Genomic DNA, 19,382 nt, shown 5'->3' on the forward strand with positions numbered 1-19,382 from the left:
ACTGTGTCTTTGACCCTCCTGCCTCCCTTTTATAAGGACTCTTGAGATGTTATTGGGCTCACCTGGACAGCCCAGCACAATCTTCCCATCTCAAGATTCTTTTTTAATTTCTTATTTATTTATTTTTTAAAGATTTCTATTATTTGATAGAGAGAGAGAGAGATCACAAGTAGGCAGAGAGGCAGGCAGAGAGAGAGGGAAACAGGCTCCCTGCTGAGCAGAGAGCCTGATTCGGGGCTCCACCCCAGGACCCTGAGACCATGACCTGAGCCCAAGGCAGAGGCTTAACCCACTGAGCCACGCAGGCACCCCTCAAGATTCTTAATTTAATCACATCCGCAGAGTCCCTTTTGCTATATAAGATAGCATTTGCAGGCCCCAGTGATTGGGATATGGACATCTTTGCGGGGCCATTATTCAGCGACCACGCCTGGTTTGCTGCCTAGTCTTTCAACAAATCTGCATTTCTGGTAATCACCTGATAATAATTCTGCACATTTGGGATTCAGTATCTACCCTGCCCACAGACCCTGGAAGGGATGATGCAAGTATCATGTGACTCCACCCTCCTTGGCAATAGTTGGGGAATAGCTGATCTGTTTCCTGGTTGGTGACCTACTGAGTAACGACTCACTGACTTACCACTACCAGCCAGTGACTCACTGACTCCCAGAGAATTTGGATGAGATTGCACAGGAATGGAGCCAATGACGGAGGGCTGCTTAAAACCAAAGATGATCTAGAATCAGGATTGATGGCTGATTGATGTCCATGGAGGCAGGGGCAGGCACAGTATGTGTAAGCAGAGGAAGAGAGTCGATCAGGGTAAGAATCAAGTGCAAACAGAATTAGAGAGAGACCGAGATGTCCTCAGGTCTGGGCCCTGTGGGGTCTGGCTGTGCTTCCTATCCTGTCCTTTAGTCTAAAGTCCCTATGCACCATTGCAATAAACCGCATCTCTGTTCTTAAGCCAGAGTGGTATTTGATTCTTTGCAACAAAAACAGCTCCAAATAGAAGACACTTTTGCTTGACTTCTTAAAAAGGTGACTTACACAATCCTTTAAGCCAAAGAATCTGTGTTCGGTGGGGGGGGGGGGGTGTTGAAAATTCAAGAAGAGCAACAAGGAGGTGGGATCTTGCCCCTGTGGTCTCCTTATATCCAAGATCCTTTAGCTCCTGTGCCCTGGTGTCCTCACTCTGCACAACTAGAACCAGTGAAGCTGGTTCTCCAACCCTGATCAGGACAAGGCGTTACTAGACAATGTTCTCAGGTTGAGCTGCTCAGAAAACAAGAACAAACACTCCTCTCATATTCCTACCTTTATCATATTACTCAGTCCACAGGTCTTGATTTCTGCCTCGGTTTCCCTGTGCTGAACTCCATGTCCTTACCCTGAATTCTCCCTGCCCAACTCTCTACCAGGTTTGGCTGTTACTTGCTTTACTCCTGGGGCCAGGCTGCGTGTAAGCCATCCCCCAGAACCATGTGACCGGGCGCCTTCTGCTGTCTGGGCTCCTGGTACCACACCCACCCAGCACTGGCACCTGCTCCCACCATATGCCCAAGCTTGCCACATCCTCTGCACATCATGACCTATACCTTCCAGGCCCCCGCAGGCTCCTCTGGGTCATGCCCCTGCTCTTTCAGGTCAGGTCTCCCCTTGCTCCTCACCAGCCTCTCTCCTGACCTACCGGAGAGGCTGCCTCAGAAAGCACCTGGGCACTCCACAACCGTGGGGTAATGAGCTGATTTTTGCTCAGTGGCATGCGTGTTGTGCAACCAAGAATACGTAGGGTCTCTGCTGCCTCCACAGGCTTCAGTCGTCAGGGGAAAATGCTAAGGAGCTGGCTGGTGATTTAATTTTCTCTAATTTTTATACCTGTAGGGAAATTGTCAAATTAATCAGAAGCCAGACCTCTGGACTCAGCTGCACCATGTGAGTGGTTGCTCCAAGTTTGCAGCTCCACGGGCTCAGCGGGGAGGTCTCGGGCCCCAAGACCTGTGGGACAAGGCCACTGGGGGTCCCATCCCCCTGCTGCTCAGCCACAGGACCCAGGGTACAGTGTGTGAATCTCTGCTTCGTCCTTCCCTCGGGGAGCAACTCTGCTCTCAGATCAGCCTTCTAGAAGCCACTCCTCCTCGGTCGGTCTCCCTGCCCCTGGTGGCTGTTTCTACTGTGGAGCGGACATTGCTTTTCTCTAACTCTTGGGGCACCAGACAAGACCTGGGTGTGTAGAGAGGACCCTGAGGGGCAGTACATTGGTATCCTAAGCTCTGAACCTAGTGCTAAGAGGTCAGCAGTTGGCACTGTAGCCCTAGGTCGTGTTGGGTCCCGCAGGGTTGCCCAGGCTTATTGGTCTTGGAACATTCTGGTTTTAGAGTGCTTGATTAACATCTCCCTCAAATAGCGTACAGTGGATCACATATAAGAAAATGTTATTCTAAGATTTATCACACTGTATGGCAATGATTTATTTGCATGTCTGCCTTTCCCACCAGGCTATGATTTCCTAAAGGGCAAAAAATGTATCTTATTTATCTTTTTATCTCCAGCACCTAGCACAGTGCTCCTTCATAGAGTTGGTCCCCTACACAGCTCATGTCAAAGTCTCCGACAATCTCCATCTCATTCAAATCCCTGGTAACATCTGGCACTCCTTCCTTGTTCAAACACCTTTGTCTCTTGGCTCCTGTGACACCGTACCCTCCCACTTTTCTTTCCCAGTGCCGGCAACACCTTTGCGGTTCCCCTACAGAATCCTTCTCCCTACCTATTAAAAAATAGGTAGGGCTATTCCTGGGCTCCATTCCAGGGCTCCATCCCTGAAGAGTTCCTCTGCTCCAGTTACACTCTTTCCCTAGGTGATCTCGAGCAGAAGCACAGCAGAAAGCACTTTCTAGAAGCTGGGGATTACCATGCATATATCTCTCGAATTGATCCTGCTCGCATGTTCTAGAGTCCCATTTGACATCTCCTCTTAGATGCCAATATTTAACAAATCTCAAACAAAACTCTTGATTTTACCCAACAACTCTTTTCATCTTCCAGTCCTTCCTATATTAGTAAGTAGCATCAGCAGCCACCTACTACTCTTACCTCTGAAACTCTAAAAACCATCCCATTTCTTTCCCTTCCCTTTCAATCCATCAAGACATCCTACTAGTCCTTCCTCTGTGATTGTTCGGATTATTGGTATTATTTTTATTATTAAATATTCTCTCCCCCACCCCTCTCCCCACTCTCTTCATTGATACTGGACTTGGTTAGATGATTTCTTTTGGCCATTGAGATGTTCGCAACTGTGTCCAGGGCTGAGACCCTAACTGTATTTGAAAACTGTGGTTTGTCAAAATACCATCAACTTTTTTCAAGGAAATGGAACAAATAATCCTAAAATTCATATGGGACCAGAAAAGACCCTGAATAGCTAGAGGAATGTTGAAAAAGAAAACCAAAGTTAGTGGCATCACAATTCTAGACTTCAACCTCTATCACAAAGCTGTAATAATCAAGACATTATGGTACTGGCACAAAAACAGACACATAGATCAATGGAGAAGAAGAGAGAGCCCAGAAATGGACCCTCAACTCTATGGTCATCTATTATTTGACAAAGCAGGAAAGAATGTCCAATGGAAAAAAGACAGTCTCTTCAACAAATGGTGCTGGGAAAATTGGACAGCCACATGCAGAAGAATGAAAATAGGCCACTTTCTTACACCACACACAAAAATATACTCAAAATGGAGGAAAGACCTCAATGTGAGACAGGAATCCATCAAAATCCTTGAGGAGAACACAGGCAGCAACCATTTTGACCTCAACCACAGCAACTTCTTTCTAGAAACAGTGCCAAAGGCAAGGGAAGCAAGGGCAAAAATGAACTATTGGGACTTCATCGACATCAAAAGCTTTTGTACAGCAAAGGAAACAATCAACAAAACCAAAAGACAACTGAGAGAATGGGAGAAGATATCTGCAAATGACATATCAGATAAAGAGCTGGTATCCAAAATCTATAACGAACTTATCAAACTCAACACCCAAAGAACAAATACTCCAATCAAGAAATGGGCAGAAGACATGAACAAACATTTCTGCAAAGAAGACATCCAGATGGCCAACACATACATAAAAAAGTGCTCACCATCACTCAGCATCAGGGAAATATAAATCAAGACCACAGTGAGATACCACCTCACACCAGTCAGAATGGCTAAAATTAACAAGTCAGGAAATAACAGATGCTGGCGAGGATGCAGAGAAAGGGGAATCTTCTTATGCTGTTGGTGGGAATGCAAGCTGGTGCAGCCACTCTGGAAAATAGCATGGAGATTTCTCAAAAAGTTGAAAATAGAAGTACCCTATGACCCAGCAATCACACTACTGGGTATTTACCCTAAAGACACAAAGGTAGTGATCTGAAGGGGCACATGCACCCAAATGTTTATAGCAGCAATGTCACAATAGCCAAACTATGGAAAGAACCTAGATGTCCATCAACAGATGAATGGATAAAGAAGATGTGGGATATATATACAATGGAATACTATGCAGCCATCAAAAACCAAAATCTTGCCTTTTGCAACAATGTGGGTGGAACTAAAGGGTATTATGCTAAGCGAAATAAGTCAATCAGAGAAAGACAATTATCATATGATCTCTCTGATATGAGGAATCTGAGAGGCAGGGTGGTGGGTTGTGAAGGCTAGGGAGGGAAAAATGAAACAAAATGGGATCGGGAGGGAGAGAAACCACAAGAGACTCTTAATCTCACAAAACAAACTGAGGGGTGCTAGGGGGTTGGGGGGAGGGATAGGGTGGCTGGGTTATGGACATTGGGGAGGGTATGTGCTATGGTGAGTGTTATGAAATGTGTAAGCCTGATGATTCACAGACCTTTGCCACTGGGGCAAATAATACATTATATATGTTAACCAAAAAAAGAAACCTTAAAATAAAATTATTTTAAAAGCAAAAATAAATGTGGTTTGACATTTACATCCTGTTGGTTATCAATATATTATCTCTCTGTTGAAACTCACTTTTCATTGCCTGATCCTGTGGAAATGGTAAGAGCCTTTTCCATCTATTGCCTTTGCCAGACGACATGTTAAGCTTCGTCACTAGAGGGCGCTGGAAGAGGCTAACTGCCTCTGCACACCAGTCCACCAGCCTGTTGCCCTGTTGCCCAGAGGGTGTTCCTACTTGCCCAAGGACCAGGGAGCAGCTCTGGCTTAGCAACCCAGCAAACTTCTCTGCCATCACATTTCTCTTGAACTATTCCGACAGCCTCTTAACTCGTCCTTTTTCTTCCATTTTTGCTAGATACCGTGATCCCAGCTGATTTGCAATGTTATTATCCATAAAGTTTTAATACATGTCAGGTTCTGTTTAGACTCATTTATCCTATCCTAGCACATGCTCTATCACTTATTTGATCTGGAGCCCTCAATGCAATCTTTTACATGTGGCATCTTTATAAAATATCCTCATACCTTATAGGGTAGGACCCGCTCTTTATTCTTCAACAGATTTTTTTCCAGCCCCTCCTCCTGTTCACACTTCCAGATAAATTTTAGAATCATTTTGCCCTGCTCCCCCAAACCCTCCAATATTATAAAATCCTTTGGAAAAATGAACATCTTTATACTACTGAGCTTTTCCATCTAAGAGACTGACACATCTATATTTAGTTCTCTTTTTTCATGCTCTCAATAAAGCCTTCTGAGTTTCATTCTGTAGGCCCTGCACTTTCTTTGTGATGATTATTTGCAGACATTTATGTCTTTTGTTGCTATTATGCACAGGATTCTTTGTTTTTCTATTATAACCTTTAAATGATTACTGTTGTTATATAGAAAAGTTATTGATTGTTTTGCATGTTTATTCTACAGTGAATTATTTTATTGAATTCTCCTTATTAATTCTATGTGTTTTCAATAGATTCTCTTGAGTTTTGGGGGGTATGAAATCATACTGACTGTAAACAATGATGTTTTTTCTCCTCCTTTCCAATAATTTTACCTCATACTGATGTTTGGTGTCTTATTATGCCAACCAGAACTTCTAGGGCAATGTTACATGATAATAGTATTCTGGGAAATGTTTGCATTCATATGCAAAAAATGAACATTGACCCTTTTCTCACTCATCTCTATGAAAGCTAACTCAATATGAATCACAGGCTTGAATGTAAGAGCTAAAACTATAAATCCTTTAGAAGAAAGCATAGGAAATATAATCTTTGTGCCTTTAGGCTGGGCAATGATTTTTTTAGGACACACAAAAAGAATGAATCATAAAAGAAAAATTGCTAAATTAGACTTTATCAAAATCAAAACTTATGCTGCCTGTGAGCCACTCCAGAAAATAAGAAGACAAGCCACAGACTGGGAGAAGATATTTGCAAAACACAAATCTGATAGAGAACTTGTATTCAGAATATATAAAGAACCCTCCTAACTCAACAGAAATAAGAGAAACAGCTACATAAAAAATAACTAGATGTACAGTCTGAACAGACACTGTATCCAAAAGATATTTTGGTGGCAAGTAGATATAGATACATGAAAAGATGCTCAACATTACCAGTTATTAGAAAAATAAAAATTAAAACCAAATCAAGATACTACATCTACTAGTCAGCTAAAATGAAAAGACTGATAAGGTCAAGTGCTGGTGCAGACAGGATGTAAAGCAAATGTAATTCTCATGAGGTCTGGTGGGAATGCCAAAGAGTATAGCACTTTGGAAAACAGCTTGGTAGTTTCTCTGAAATTAAATATTTATTTAATATGACCCAGCATTCCTATTCTTAGATATTTAAAGATTTTATTTATATATTTGACAGACACAGATCGCAAGTAGGCAGAGAGGCAGGTGGGGTGGGGGGCAGGGGAGCCGGCAGGCCTCAATCCCAGGACCCTGAGATCATGACCTGAGCCAAAGGCAGAGGCTTAACCCACTGAGCCCCTACTCTTAGATATTTACCCCATAAAAGTAAATGTGTTTCTACAAAAACTTTTATGTAAGTGTTCAGAGAAGCTTTATGCATGATGGTCTGAAACTGAGAACAACCCAATGTACATTGACCAATGTACATCGAGTTGATAAACAAATTCTGGCCCATATATACAATGGATACCGCTCATGCAGCCATATGGATGGATCACAAAAGCAGGAGGCTAAGGAAAACAAGCAGGCCACCAAAGGCTGCCATGTGATTTTATTATAGGACATTCTAGAAGAGGCCAAACTACAGGGACAAATCAGAAGGATGGTTGCCAGGGTTAGGGTTAGAAAGAGAATTAGCTCCAAGTTTGCTTAAGGGAACTATGTGGCATGATGGAAATAGCTTATATAATGAATGTGGTGGCGCTTAAATAAATGTAGATTTGCTAAAACTTGTCAAATTGTACATTTGAAAGGGGTAAATTTTAGCATATGCAAATTGCACCTCAACAAATATGACTTTTAAAAAAAGGCATGGATATATAAGCAAAAAAATGATAGTCGGATTAGTTATAATCTTCATTTTATTCTTTTTTTAAAAAAAGATCTATTTATTTATTTATTTTAGAGAGAGTGCTCAAGTGTGGGGTGGGGGGGTGCTGGATAGAGGGAGAAGTAGCAGAATCCCAGCTGAGTGAGGAGTCCTACATGAGGGCTTGATCTCAAGATCCTGAGATCATGACCTGAGCCGAAATCAAGAGTCGGACTGACGCTTAACTGACTGAGCCACACAGGTACCCTCTTTTACTCTTTGTTTAAAAGGGATGCCATTATGCATTATTTTGGCAATAAGTTTGAAAACAAGAGACATATTCTCTGTTATGTTAAGGAAATAGCCTTCTGTGTCATTAAGCTTCCTTAGCTGCCCATAATAGAAACTGACACTGGGTGATTTAAGTGGAGAAGAAATTTCAACAGGATCCTGGATAGCTCAGAGAATCACCAGAGGGTCAGGAACAGAGGGAGCCTAGGCAGCTGGCGCCACAGCCCAGACGACCACAAGAGAGGACTGGCCCCTGCCATTTTGGATGTGGGATGCCCCAGCTTGAGACACCAGCAGTGCTGGTCCCTGGAGCCCAGATGTAGCTACTGGGCTGCTGTCCCCGCCATCCCTGCAAACCGATGTTGCTGCTCTTACTGGAACCCCATAAGAAATTCTCTGCATTCAATAAAGCTGAATTAAAAAAAGAAAAAAAGTTCTCCGCTGCCTGTTTACTTTGCTCCACCATCTGAGCGTAGGCCAAGTGCTTCTCTGCTGCTTCGGGGGTGGGGCTGACACCCAGAACAGCCAGCATCTGGGATTTTTTCCATTTCTATAGCTGGAGGTAGCTCTGTCTCTCATCAGAATTCAGACAGTGAGGAATTTCCCCAAACACAGGGAGAGGGTTCAGATGTGAAGTGCTATCTCACTAAAACCACCCCACTGACAATGTCTACTTGCCCCATCCGCTCCTGGTATTATAGAGAATATCCCCTTTAGGAACTGATGCTGACTTTTCATAAATGATCTTCCTGCTCCTAGTGAGATAATCATATGGTTTCACTTATTTGACCCACTGATGTGTTCTATAAACAGATTTACTAATATTAAAACAACTTTGCATTCTTTGGGTAACCCTACTTGGTTGTGGTAAATTATTCTTTTAATACACTGTTGAATTCAATTTGCTGGCATTTTGTCTAGAATTTTCACATCCATATTCATGAGAGGGATGGGTCCTATTTTATGCCATCTCTTTGTCAGCTTCAGTGACATTCTAGATTCTTCCTCTCAGGGATTTCATGCCCCCTGCTTGGGATTTGAGCCCTGAAATCTTTTTCATAAACCACAGGCTTTACAACAGCTCACACAGCTCATCAAGTGTAAGGAAATTACGGGGATAGACACAGATATGATGAGAAAGTCCAGATGCCTAAGGCATCCCTTAAATTACTCTGGGACATTTATTGAGGGCCAACCATGTGGCAGCTGCTGAATTATTTAACTTGAAGCTTAAATAAGCTTCTCCTCTGTGGGTAGAATTCAGATGACATGTGAGAATCATCTGGAAATAAGAGAATGTGAGAGGAGATGCAAGGACATCTCATCTACCTGTGTATTTGGTGGGGGAGATGAAACCCAGAGAAGGGGAGAGTGCTGCCCAAGCTTCATCCCCCTGGTTTCCTGACTCTGTCCCTTGTTCTTTTAAAGACTCTACTTCTTCAGAGACAGGACAGGCAAAAAACAGGTTCAGGCCCTGGTAAAAACATTCTCACCAGCAAGGGCAGACAGTTGGTAATGATAGGCTACATGGTTAGGTCCCACGCCCCCTTCCAGGCTCCTGCCAGCCTGCCCACCCATGCTAGTCCTGTCCAAAGAGAAGGCCAAGGAACATCAAATATAGTCCTGAGGTTAAGCAAGGGTTAGGAGCCAGGCTGCCTGGGGTCAAACACTGCATCCATCTTGGAGTAGCTGTGAGAACTGGGCCTTCTGACACCTTAGTCCCTTATCCATAAAATGGGATATGAGAGTGCTTCCAGTCAGACCTGTCCCAGGCTCACAGCAAGCACTCGGTGATTTCTAGAAAAAGCACGCTCTTGGGGAGGCTGGGTGGCTCAGTCGGTTAAATGTCTGCTTTCGGAATAGGTCGCGATCCCAGGGCCCTTCTCAGTGGGGAGACTGCTTCTTTCTCTCCTGCTCCCACTGCTTGTGCGCTCTCTCTGCCAAATAAATAAGTAAAATCTTAAACGAACAAACAAATAAATAAATAAAGAGCCTGCTCTGTGCCACGCCTGTGTCTGATAGTGAGGCTTACAGAGACAACTCATACTCAAAACAGTGTATTATTGTAGTGCCAACATCTGTTCAAAATACGGGACTTTTTGCTCAAAGGAATGACACCTTTAGAAAACTGTATCTTTGCTTTTTCTCCTGGAGCTCCTGAAGTACTTAACAGACCAAAGAGATCTTTGAATAATAATCAGAAAATGATTGCCATCCTCTCCAGTTTCTTTGATTTTTGTGGGGTTGCTCTGGTGACCTCCCACTCGTGTTGTCTGTCCTGAGGCTCACGGCCGAGGGGCTCTCTGGCAGCTAGTGGCCTGTGCCCTGAGGCTGAAGGCCTGGGCTGGCCTTCTACAAACTTCTCCCAGCCACTTGGGTCCCTATTCCCGCTTTAGGAAGCATCCCCTGGTCTGCGGTGCTCACCCTACTCCCACACACTTGTGCTGCACCTGGGAGCTCTGCTGCGCTCTCTGGGCCGGTGGCTGTTGCCCGAATCACAGCACAGGTGTCTCCACAGCTTCACTCGGGTCTGCACCCGGCATCTATGTCCCTGGCTCCTGTGTCCCCTTGGCTCTAGCATCCCCAGGGTCTGTGCCTTGTTTTCAGAACATTTTAGAACACTTAACAGACCAGGGGCTGATGCTGTTTCGTAGCAGAGTTCGGCAGACAGTCTGAATGCACAGCAGCCTTGGCCTGGAGAGGGCAGATGCGTGGGAGAGAGAGGGTTGGCTGACAGCACTTCCAGAGATGCTCTGTGGCCTGAGCACTCAATGCTCTGCTTTCACCTTGACTGTCATGGACTCACTGAGTGACCTCCGGTGAGTCTGTTTCCCACTCCAGGTCTCGGTTTTCTCATTTGTGCTGTGAAAAGCTTTCCTCCAGCACTGATGTCCGTGGTCTAGTGGGCGTGAGAGCCGGGTAAGTGAAGCAGAGGTCTTCAGGCAGTACAAAGCTGGAGAGTAAGGCAGTCTTAGGTAGGGGTGGAGGAGTTGTTTCATTGACATCCAATAGGAGAACTCATCTTTATCAACCACCACTGGTTACCAGGAACAGAACGGTCTGAACCCCACTTCAAGAAGGGGGTACAGGGGAATCCCCAGGCACCCTAGTAGAGGAATTACAGCTGGCTTCACAGGGACCAACATCATCAGAGACCAGGCTGGCTCTGGCTGGGGCCGAGTGCCTCTCTCTACCTTCCGTAAACCAGTTCTTTCTCCATCGCTTGTAGTTTTTCTCCCAAAAGGTGGCTGCAGCATTCAGCCCTGCCTGCCATCTGTGCAGTGTGGGACCGACTTTTCCTAACCTGCAGTCACAGTGGCCCACACCATGGAGCGAGTGAGTTCTGTCCTTGTGGCCTAAGTCCCAGGCTGGTGGGGTGTCCCCCCTTAGTCCAGTCCAGAATATGTGTTGAGTAGGATCCCATGTCACCCAGAACTGACATCAGCATGAGGAGGCCGGGCAGCCTCTCTGAGAGGGAGAGGCTAGCACACGCTTGCTGGAGCTCAGGATGTTTCATTTTACAAAGGAGTAAAACAAATCGGGGAGTCAAAATGACTGGTGCATCGTCACTACGAGAAAGACCTCCCAACCCACAATGCTGGACGGTCCCCATGGCATCCCTCCTGCCCTTCTCTGTTACTAACCCAGACAAGTGTCTGTGCCGGTGGACATGTTCTGTAATAGATGGAAATCAAAGCGACGCCCCACTGTAGCCACACCGGACATGCTGGGAACCTAACCTAATGGGGGTGGGGAGGGCTGCCTTCCACGGTAGAGCCTCTGAAGCAGGGCCTGGGCCCAAGACGGAGCAGCGGTGCATTCCAGGGGGCCCTGGGGCCGACGGGGGTGCCTCTGCTTACGGCTCACTAGAGCAGGGCCGGCCACTCACAGCTCCTCAGCACTAGAAGGCATCCCTGGGGCATACCTCCTGAGTCCTACTCTCCAACTCCACGGACGGTGGCAGAGAGCCCAGGCCATATCCCATACCCAAACCCTCCCACTGCACCAGGAAAGGGAACGTTTAATTTGAGAAATGGCGCTAGGCTCCAAGGATATAATGGTGAGCATAAAGGCCGTGTTTCTGCCCCAAGGAGGTTTATGGCCTGAGAGGAAGGTAGACAAATCCACTCTGTGTCCAGAGTGTGGAAGGAAGGAAAGGACAGGGACCATGATTGCGTGGGAGGGCACCAGATCTTGGGTGGGTGTGGGGGCCTCCAGGGACACATCCCTGAGGAAGGACACCGGAGGTGAGGCCTGCAGGGCATATGAGGATGACTACTAACATTTCCAAGCCCTCACAGTATACTTGGCACCGTGCGCTACACACCATGCCTTGTATTATCGCCCCCATTTTACAGATGGGGAGACTGAGATACGGCGAGCTTTAGTAAGTTGCCCAAAACTACATGGGTTTAAAAAAAAAAAAAAACAGTGCTGGAGCTGGAAATGGGAAGCTGAGGGTCTGACTGCAGGTCCTAACCTCAACTGACTTTAGCAGGTGGGGGCATAACAGCAGGGAAGCCCCAGAGGGGAGGTTGTGGGGGAGGCACAGGAGGGAGGCCAGCCTGCTTGCAGCACAGTGAGTGAGGCACAATCAGGAGCAGGCTGAGGCCTGAGGTCCTGTGAGGCTTTGGGGGCTACCTTAGGAAGTTTACTTTTTATCTAGAGCATAATAGGTAGGAGAATACTGAATAAATTTAATAACAGAGAATGTATGATCAGAACTGTATTTTTTTTTAAAGATTTTATTTATTTATTTGACAGAGAGAAATCACAAGTAAGCAGAGAGGCAGGCAGAGAGAGAGGAGGAAGCAGGCTCCCTGCTGAGCAGAAAGCCCGATGTGGGGCTCGAACCCAGGACCTGGGATCATGACCTGAGCCGAAGGCAGCGGCTTAACCCACTGAGCCACCCAGGCGCCCCAGAACTGTATTTTTAAACGATGATTCTGTGGGGCTCCTGGGTAGCTCAGTCAGTTAAGCATCTGCCTTCAGCTTGGGTCATGATCCCAGGGTCCTAGGATTGAGCCCTGTGTCGGGCTCCCTGCTCAGGGGGGAGCCTGCTTCTCCTTCTCCCTCTGCCCCCCTGCTCCTGCTCTCTCCTGCAACTCTATCTCAAATAAATAAAATCTTAAAAAAAAAAAAAAGCAACAACCACACATGATTCTGTGTGTAGAAAGGAGAGCAGATTGAAGGGGCAGAGGGAGATGTGAGGAGACAAAGTCAGGGGCTTGAGGCACAGGGCAATGAAGAGAGACATGGGAGGGAGACAGAACGTTCTCTAGAGGTGAAATTGACAGTAGTTGGTGAAGAGGGCACTGCGGGAAAGAGAGGTGTCAAGGTGGCACCTCAGATTCTGGCTTGTACCACAGATGGTGAGAGGGGCCAGTCACTGAGATGGAAGATACTGGAAGGATGTGCTTATTTTCTGCATTTGTCCACACTTGTGTGTAAGTGTGGCTCTCAAATTCTAAGGACAATTTTACTTTGAGGATATTTAAGAAGAGCTGTGTCTAAGGGAGTGTTTGATGCCTCTGGAAAATGACAAAATGGCAGCCTTGTCTTTCCTGCCACTGAAGGACCCTGTACAGTCATGAGGGACATGACCTTGAGGGGGGCGCCAGAGCCCACCAACAGCAGAGTAAAAGGAATGGGTTCCCGGCAGCCTTTCCGGAGGCAGAGTCTCAGCTCCGGCTTTCCAAGCTCACTTTGCAGGAAGTTCACAGCATGTTCTAGAATTCCACATTCCAAACCCAGGTTTTCCCAGGGAAGCCTGAGTACAGGGGACACCCACGTAACCATTGCACGTGGCAGGTGTGAAGCCGCACAGTAGAAAATCCCAGGGAACCATTGCCAAGTCCCACTGCCAGCTCCTGGAGCTGGGAGGAGATTTGGAAGCAGAGGACAAGGAAGCAGTCACCAAGTGAACAGCCCTCCCGCAATAGGGAGAATCCTCCCACTCCCACCAGCACACAGTTTTGTCATCGCACCTAAAAACCCCTCCTCCCGCAGATGCTGGATGCTCTCCTCACAGGCTAGGCATTTAGAGAAGCAGGTTTACTGGACACGACGGTGCCTGTCTGGAAGCCCCTTTGGGACCCAGACCCTTGTTCCCACAGCTGCCAAGGAGTGGAGGCTGTGGTCTGCTCACAGCCTAGACCTCCACCTCTTCATGCTCTTCCCAAGGCCCTGTGCGCTTCCTGAGGCGGCCTTGCTCGATTCCAGACAACCCTGAAGACCCACCCCGCACCTGCACCCCGGGCTGCAGAGCTCCATGGGGAGCTGTTGTGACTGCCTCTCAGTTCAGCTTCTCCCTCAGCTCCATCCCGCTTCCCTCGCTTGCAGACTATGCCAGACAAACCTGCATTTCCACCCCTCCCGGGATCTGTCTTCGGGGGAGTCTGACTTACCGCACTGATGGCTTTGTAACGCGTCCTCTTGGCTTGTCCACGTAAAAGAATTCCCTTGCCATGAGTTTCCCACTGGGCTGAGGTCAAGGGAGATTCTCGCGAGATTTTGGAGGGTGGACGGGAGGCAGCGGCCCCGGCAGCATTGGGGCTAACGTGCTGACTCAGCTCCTTGCAGGAAGCCGCAGCAGAGCCAGGTGTGTGAATTTAGCTTAGTGAGGAGGGGCTCAGCCTTTGCAGGGCTTCCGCGCTGCCAAGGTCAGGGGTTAACAAGAACGGACCCAAGTTCCAGGCTGTCCTTGTGGGGTCCCCGCTTGTGCTTGTGGGGCTCCAGCCTGCTGGTGGTCTTTGCTTCCTGACTACCTCGCAGACTTGAAGCTCCCGTGTCAGGTGCAGAGTCATCAAACAGGGGCCATTTACTCTGTTCCCACAATGCGTGGGTCAGGTCCCCGCAATACATCCCTTGATATACAAATCTCTTTTTCTAGAGATGTCCTACCGGTTCTGCTTCACCCATCCCACCCGGACTGACAGAGACACACACTCTAATTAGGGGAAAGTTGAAGCTGCTGCACAGGTTAGTGCTGAGGCAAATAGGGTCAGAATTAGCTAGAATAATGGAAGCACAACTGGCAATGTCTGCTCTCTGAAGAAATGTTGACCCTGGTGCTAGGGTAGGGCAGATGAGGCTGTCCCAGTCCAGATAGGCATGTGGAGCAGGTGGGCAGGCCTAGAGAGTCTGGCTCCCAGGATGTGGAAGGAGACCTCGCCTCATGTCCTGGCTTAGGGCAGCACCAGTGTCTAACAGGGAGGGGCTGGTAGTAAAATCTTTACCTTGCTGCTGCACAGAGTTGTGCTGGTGCTGTTGGTGGATGTATGCAAATATATAAACAGGGCAGTTCATCCATAGTTTGCCTCACTTCTTCTCAGAAGTTGGTTTTTTTTTTTTTTTTTTTTTTTTTTTTTTTTTTTTTTTTTTGTGGTCCATAAAAGGCGGAGTTTGAATGCCCCTGCTGACAGGTGCAGTACTCAGGTGTGGCTGATCAGCTGAGCCCCATCCTACACAGAGTTGGGTCCAGGTGAAGACTTTTCCGGCGAGATCTCACCTTATCTAAGGGCATCTGTTTCCTTCCTTCCTTCCTTCCTTCCTTCCTTCCTTCCTTCCTTCCTTCCTTTCTTTTTTTAAGATTTTGTTTATTTATTTGATAGAGAGAAAGAGGGAGCACAAGTAGGCAGAGCTGCAGACAGAGGGAGAGGGAGAAGCAGGCTCCCCACTGATAAAGGAACCTGACATAGGGCTTGATCCCAGGACCCAGAGATTATGACCCGAGCTGAAGGCAGACGCTTAACTGACTGAGCCACCCAGGCGCCCAGGGCATTAGTTTCCAAGTCATTCTCTTTCCATGTTCTGTCAGGAAATAGTTCTTTTACTTTCCACCCTTTGAGTGTGACCGGATGTTGTCCCTCAGCATTTCCAGGGCTGGGAGTGATTCACCTGACACGGAAGGACAAATGAGAATGTAGGCATAAGGAAGCAGGAACAGAACAGAGAGTTACCAACTGAGTCATAAGAGACGATAAAGAGTAATATCAACAAAAGGGAATAGGAAGAGGAGGTTTATTAGCCATGCTTGAAAACATGATGGTTCCAGAGCAGAATTCTTAACAGAGTCTATGAATTTCATACATATTTTATCTACAAAGCTAGAAGAGGTCTGTAAGAAGGGACGTAAGACCCCAGAGCAGTTTACCTTTCTGTTCTGCTGTCCTTAGAAGACCCATCCTTGGGCTCTTTAGCTCTAGGGCCTTAACTAAGTTTCCTGCTGCCTTCTCCCCAAACCTCCCCTTCCTCTGAGTGGTGGCTTAAGTACAGAGGAACTGGTTGCCTTGGAAGGGATGCATTGCTTGTGGGTTCCTCAAGAGAGGAGCCTACTGAGGGTGGGGCCAGGAGAGGAGCCTCCTGAAGACAAGGCCAGAAGGCCTTTCTTTCTTTCTTTCTTTTTTTTTTTTTTTTTTTTTTTGCCTTTCTTTTTCTGTTGAACTCCTCCAACTATTAGTTTATCGGTCAACTTTGGCTGGGTAAAAAAATGACCTCCCCAAAGATATTCACATCCCAATCCCCCAAAACTGTGAATGTTACCTTCTATGGCCAAAAGGGGCCATTGCAGATGGAATGAAGTTAAGGATCTCAGGTTGGGGTCGTCATCTGGCGTTACCGGTGGGCCCTGAGTGCAAGCACACATATACCTACAGGAAAGGGAAGCAGAGGGAGGCTTGACATGCACCGAGAAGATGATCTGAAATCAGAGCAGAGACTTGACACTGCTGGCCCTTGGGACTGGAGTGATGTGGCCACAGGCCAAGGAAGGCTGCAGCCACCAGAATCTGGAGGAGGACTGTCCCTGGCCCTCTGAGGGAGACTGTGGCTTTGCCAACACCTTCGTTCCAGGGCCATGATATTGGACTTCTGAACTCCAAAACTCTGAGAGAATGTATTTCTCTTTTCTTAAGACACCAAGCTGGGGACTAATTTGTTATAGCAGCCTTGAGAAACGAATACACAGGCCCTTCCCGTGTTAGCCCTGCAGCGTCTGCTTTGTAATCACGAGCAAGAGGTCGCAAGAGTAATGGTGGAGGGAGGACAGGCAAGTCTTGGGTGTGCAGTGAGCACCTGGCTGGGGGGGGCTGGTGGGAGGGAACCTCATTCAGACACAGAAAAGGACCACCAGGTGCAGCGAGGGAGGGTAGTCTGGAGGCTGTGTATCCAGACAAACGTTGGTTTATATCCTGATTTTGCTTTTGCTCTGTTATTTGATTTTTGGCCCATTACTTAACGTTTTTGAGTTTTCTTCTCTGTCGAACTGGAAAAATAATACATAGCCCCCTGGCTATTGGAAGAATTATTAAATGAGATGAGGCAAGTTAAAGATAGTGCACAGCACCCAGGACATTTAAAAGCTACATAAGAGAGAACTCAAGTGTGGGATTCAGGTGCAGTTCTGACAATCCTTGCCTCCAGAAGGACAAATCCCTCCGATCAGGCGGGGTGCCCCAAATTGCCCACGTCGCCAGGCTGCAGCCGGCCTCAGGATGTGTCTGTGTGGGGCAGAAATGGCACTTGGGGATCTGGCTTGGGCAAGGAAGGTGGCCAAAGCTGAGCCGATTCTAGGCTCCAGTCCTAGAGGATCCCAGGGTACGGGGTTAGTAGGAGTACCTCACTTGTGTAATTCAGGGGACAATGAAAACATTGGGCTCCTGGTTCAGAATATTATGAATTTCCAGACAGCAATGTAGAGCACGAAATACATGGGACCTTTCCAAGCACAGGGCCCTGGAGATAATGGCACAACTTGCCCATCCATGAAAGCAGCTCTGCCTGCTTTGGGGAAATCAAAGATAAATGCCAGTCCTGTTACCCAGACCAGGCCAGGCTGACCCCAGCAGTGTCCTGCTGAGCCCCCAGGCAGTGACTGGGGCTCAACACTGCTGTGAATGGGAGTCGTGGTGGGGGGTAGGGGGGCAGTTAATAGGTTAATGGGCAGATTCTGACTGGGGAGGTCTGGCAGGGGGCGCTGAGAGTCTGCATCTCTCACTAGCTCCCTGGGATGCCTGATCCTGCCAGTGCTCAGGCCACACTTTGAGTAGCAAGATCCCAAGAGACACCTGAGGTCCAGCCCACGTGGGTGATGGGAACCTGGCCGTCCGTTTTTCTTTTCCTCTCAGTTTCTCAAGCTTCCAATCTTATCTTCAGGGGATGTGGCACTTCTATTCTGAACCAACGGGAGGACACCTGAATGTTATTCCAGGAGTCAGGCTGGGTTTGAGTCAAAGATAGGAAACGGAGATCCGGTAAGAAGGGTTGTCTGTTTCAATCCTGTTACTGAAAACAATAGCGGCAACAATAAAGTAACATTACCTGGTAGTTTCTATTTCTGAACATAAACCAACCGCTAGAAATAGCACTGAGCACTTTCAGGCCTTGTCTTTTTTCATGATTTGTAACTGTATATAGTTAGAAGTTATTCAGAGTAATAGCTAATACACATGTGCAAGGCGTATACAGGTGGTTATGTTTATATATGAACTTACTTAAAGTCTTACAACATTTTTATTATTGATTTCCATGGATTGTATGGCATGACTTCTAGCACCCCTGTGGTAGGCATTGTTATTTATGCCCATTTTATAGATGTGGAAACTGAGAAATGTTCAGTTACTTGCCAATATCCATCAGGCTCCAAAGGAGCCTGACAAACAAAGTAGTTTGTCCTTGGGCTAGACCAACAGAACGGGTTGAGTGCTGGCCATCACTAAACACTGTCCAACGTGTGCTCACAGGCGATAATTCACTGCATCCTCACAGACATCCTGTGAAGCAGTGTTGGATAAAGAAATGGAGGCCTGGGGATGTTCTGTGACTGGTCCATGCTCACAGCCAGTCAGTGGGAGATGTGAGGCCCAGGGCACTCGGACTCTGTGGGTGCCTCAAGCTGTTGTGTCTTCATTGGAGGGATGGGGGATGAGGGGAGAGGGTTTGAGGAGGTGGGCTTCCAGCTCCAAGTCTGACAAGTTCAGGCAGTGGCTCCGGGGAAGGGAGAATTCCGGGGACAGAGCTGGGGGGCGGGGGAGGCACACTCTCAGGTGTGGCCTGTCCATAGCTGGGGCTGGGCTTCTGCTGCCATGGGAGGTGGTCAGAAATCCCCCCCTTCCCAAGGATGCTCCTCTGCTCTGCCTTTCCTGGGGTCAGACTGGGAAGCAGCTCATGGTTGAGACTCTTTCCCCATCCATATGATGCATATATAACATTCAAAGAAAAGGATACCGATTTTCTCTCCAAATGTTAAAGAAAAAGAGCTCACATTTGGAGGTCAGAAGGTGTTGGCTCTGGTCCCAACTTTGCCATTACGTAGCTGTGTGATTATGGGAATACCACTAAAAGTCTCTGGGCCATGGCTTCCCCATCCAGAGAATGGAGCCAAAGCCCCTCCCCCCAAGGAGTTCCATTCTGGTGCAAAGGAACACCCAGCAGAGGGAGGTCTCATCCACTAGCTATATTTGGCAGTGACATTCTAGGATTACCTCCATTCTCACCCTTGGATCCTACCAACAATATTGTGCCAAACAGGGAAGAAATAAATATATCTGTTGCCAGTCTTGCTCTTTTATCAGGTACCTTTTTTCCTAGTTAAAGAAAAATT

The 19,382-nt window shown here is 47.2% G+C and overlaps 1 long non-coding RNA gene across 3 annotated transcripts in view; it reads right to left on the reverse strand.

Annotated features, from left to right (window-relative positions):
• The window catches only part of LOC125079973 (uncharacterized), a 183,425-nt gene extending 169,167 nt beyond the window's left edge, over window positions 1–14,258 (reverse strand). For 2 of the 3 annotated variants that reach the window (XR_007121181.1, XR_007121180.1), the window contains exon 1: window positions 643–829. This is a non-coding gene — a long non-coding RNA (uncharacterized LOC125079973). Of the gene's footprint in view, window positions 1–642; window positions 830–14,187 lie in introns of those variants that run through there. The other variant, XR_007121182.1, reaches the window with a different exon arrangement.
• Window positions 14,259–19,382: the final 5,124 nt, after the last annotated feature.

The sequence above is a fragment of the Lutra lutra genome, chromosome 10 (assembly GCF_902655055.1).
Source record: "Lutra lutra chromosome 10, mLutLut1.2, whole genome shotgun sequence".
NCBI lineage: Eukaryota > Metazoa > Chordata > Mammalia > Carnivora > Mustelidae > Lutra > Lutra lutra.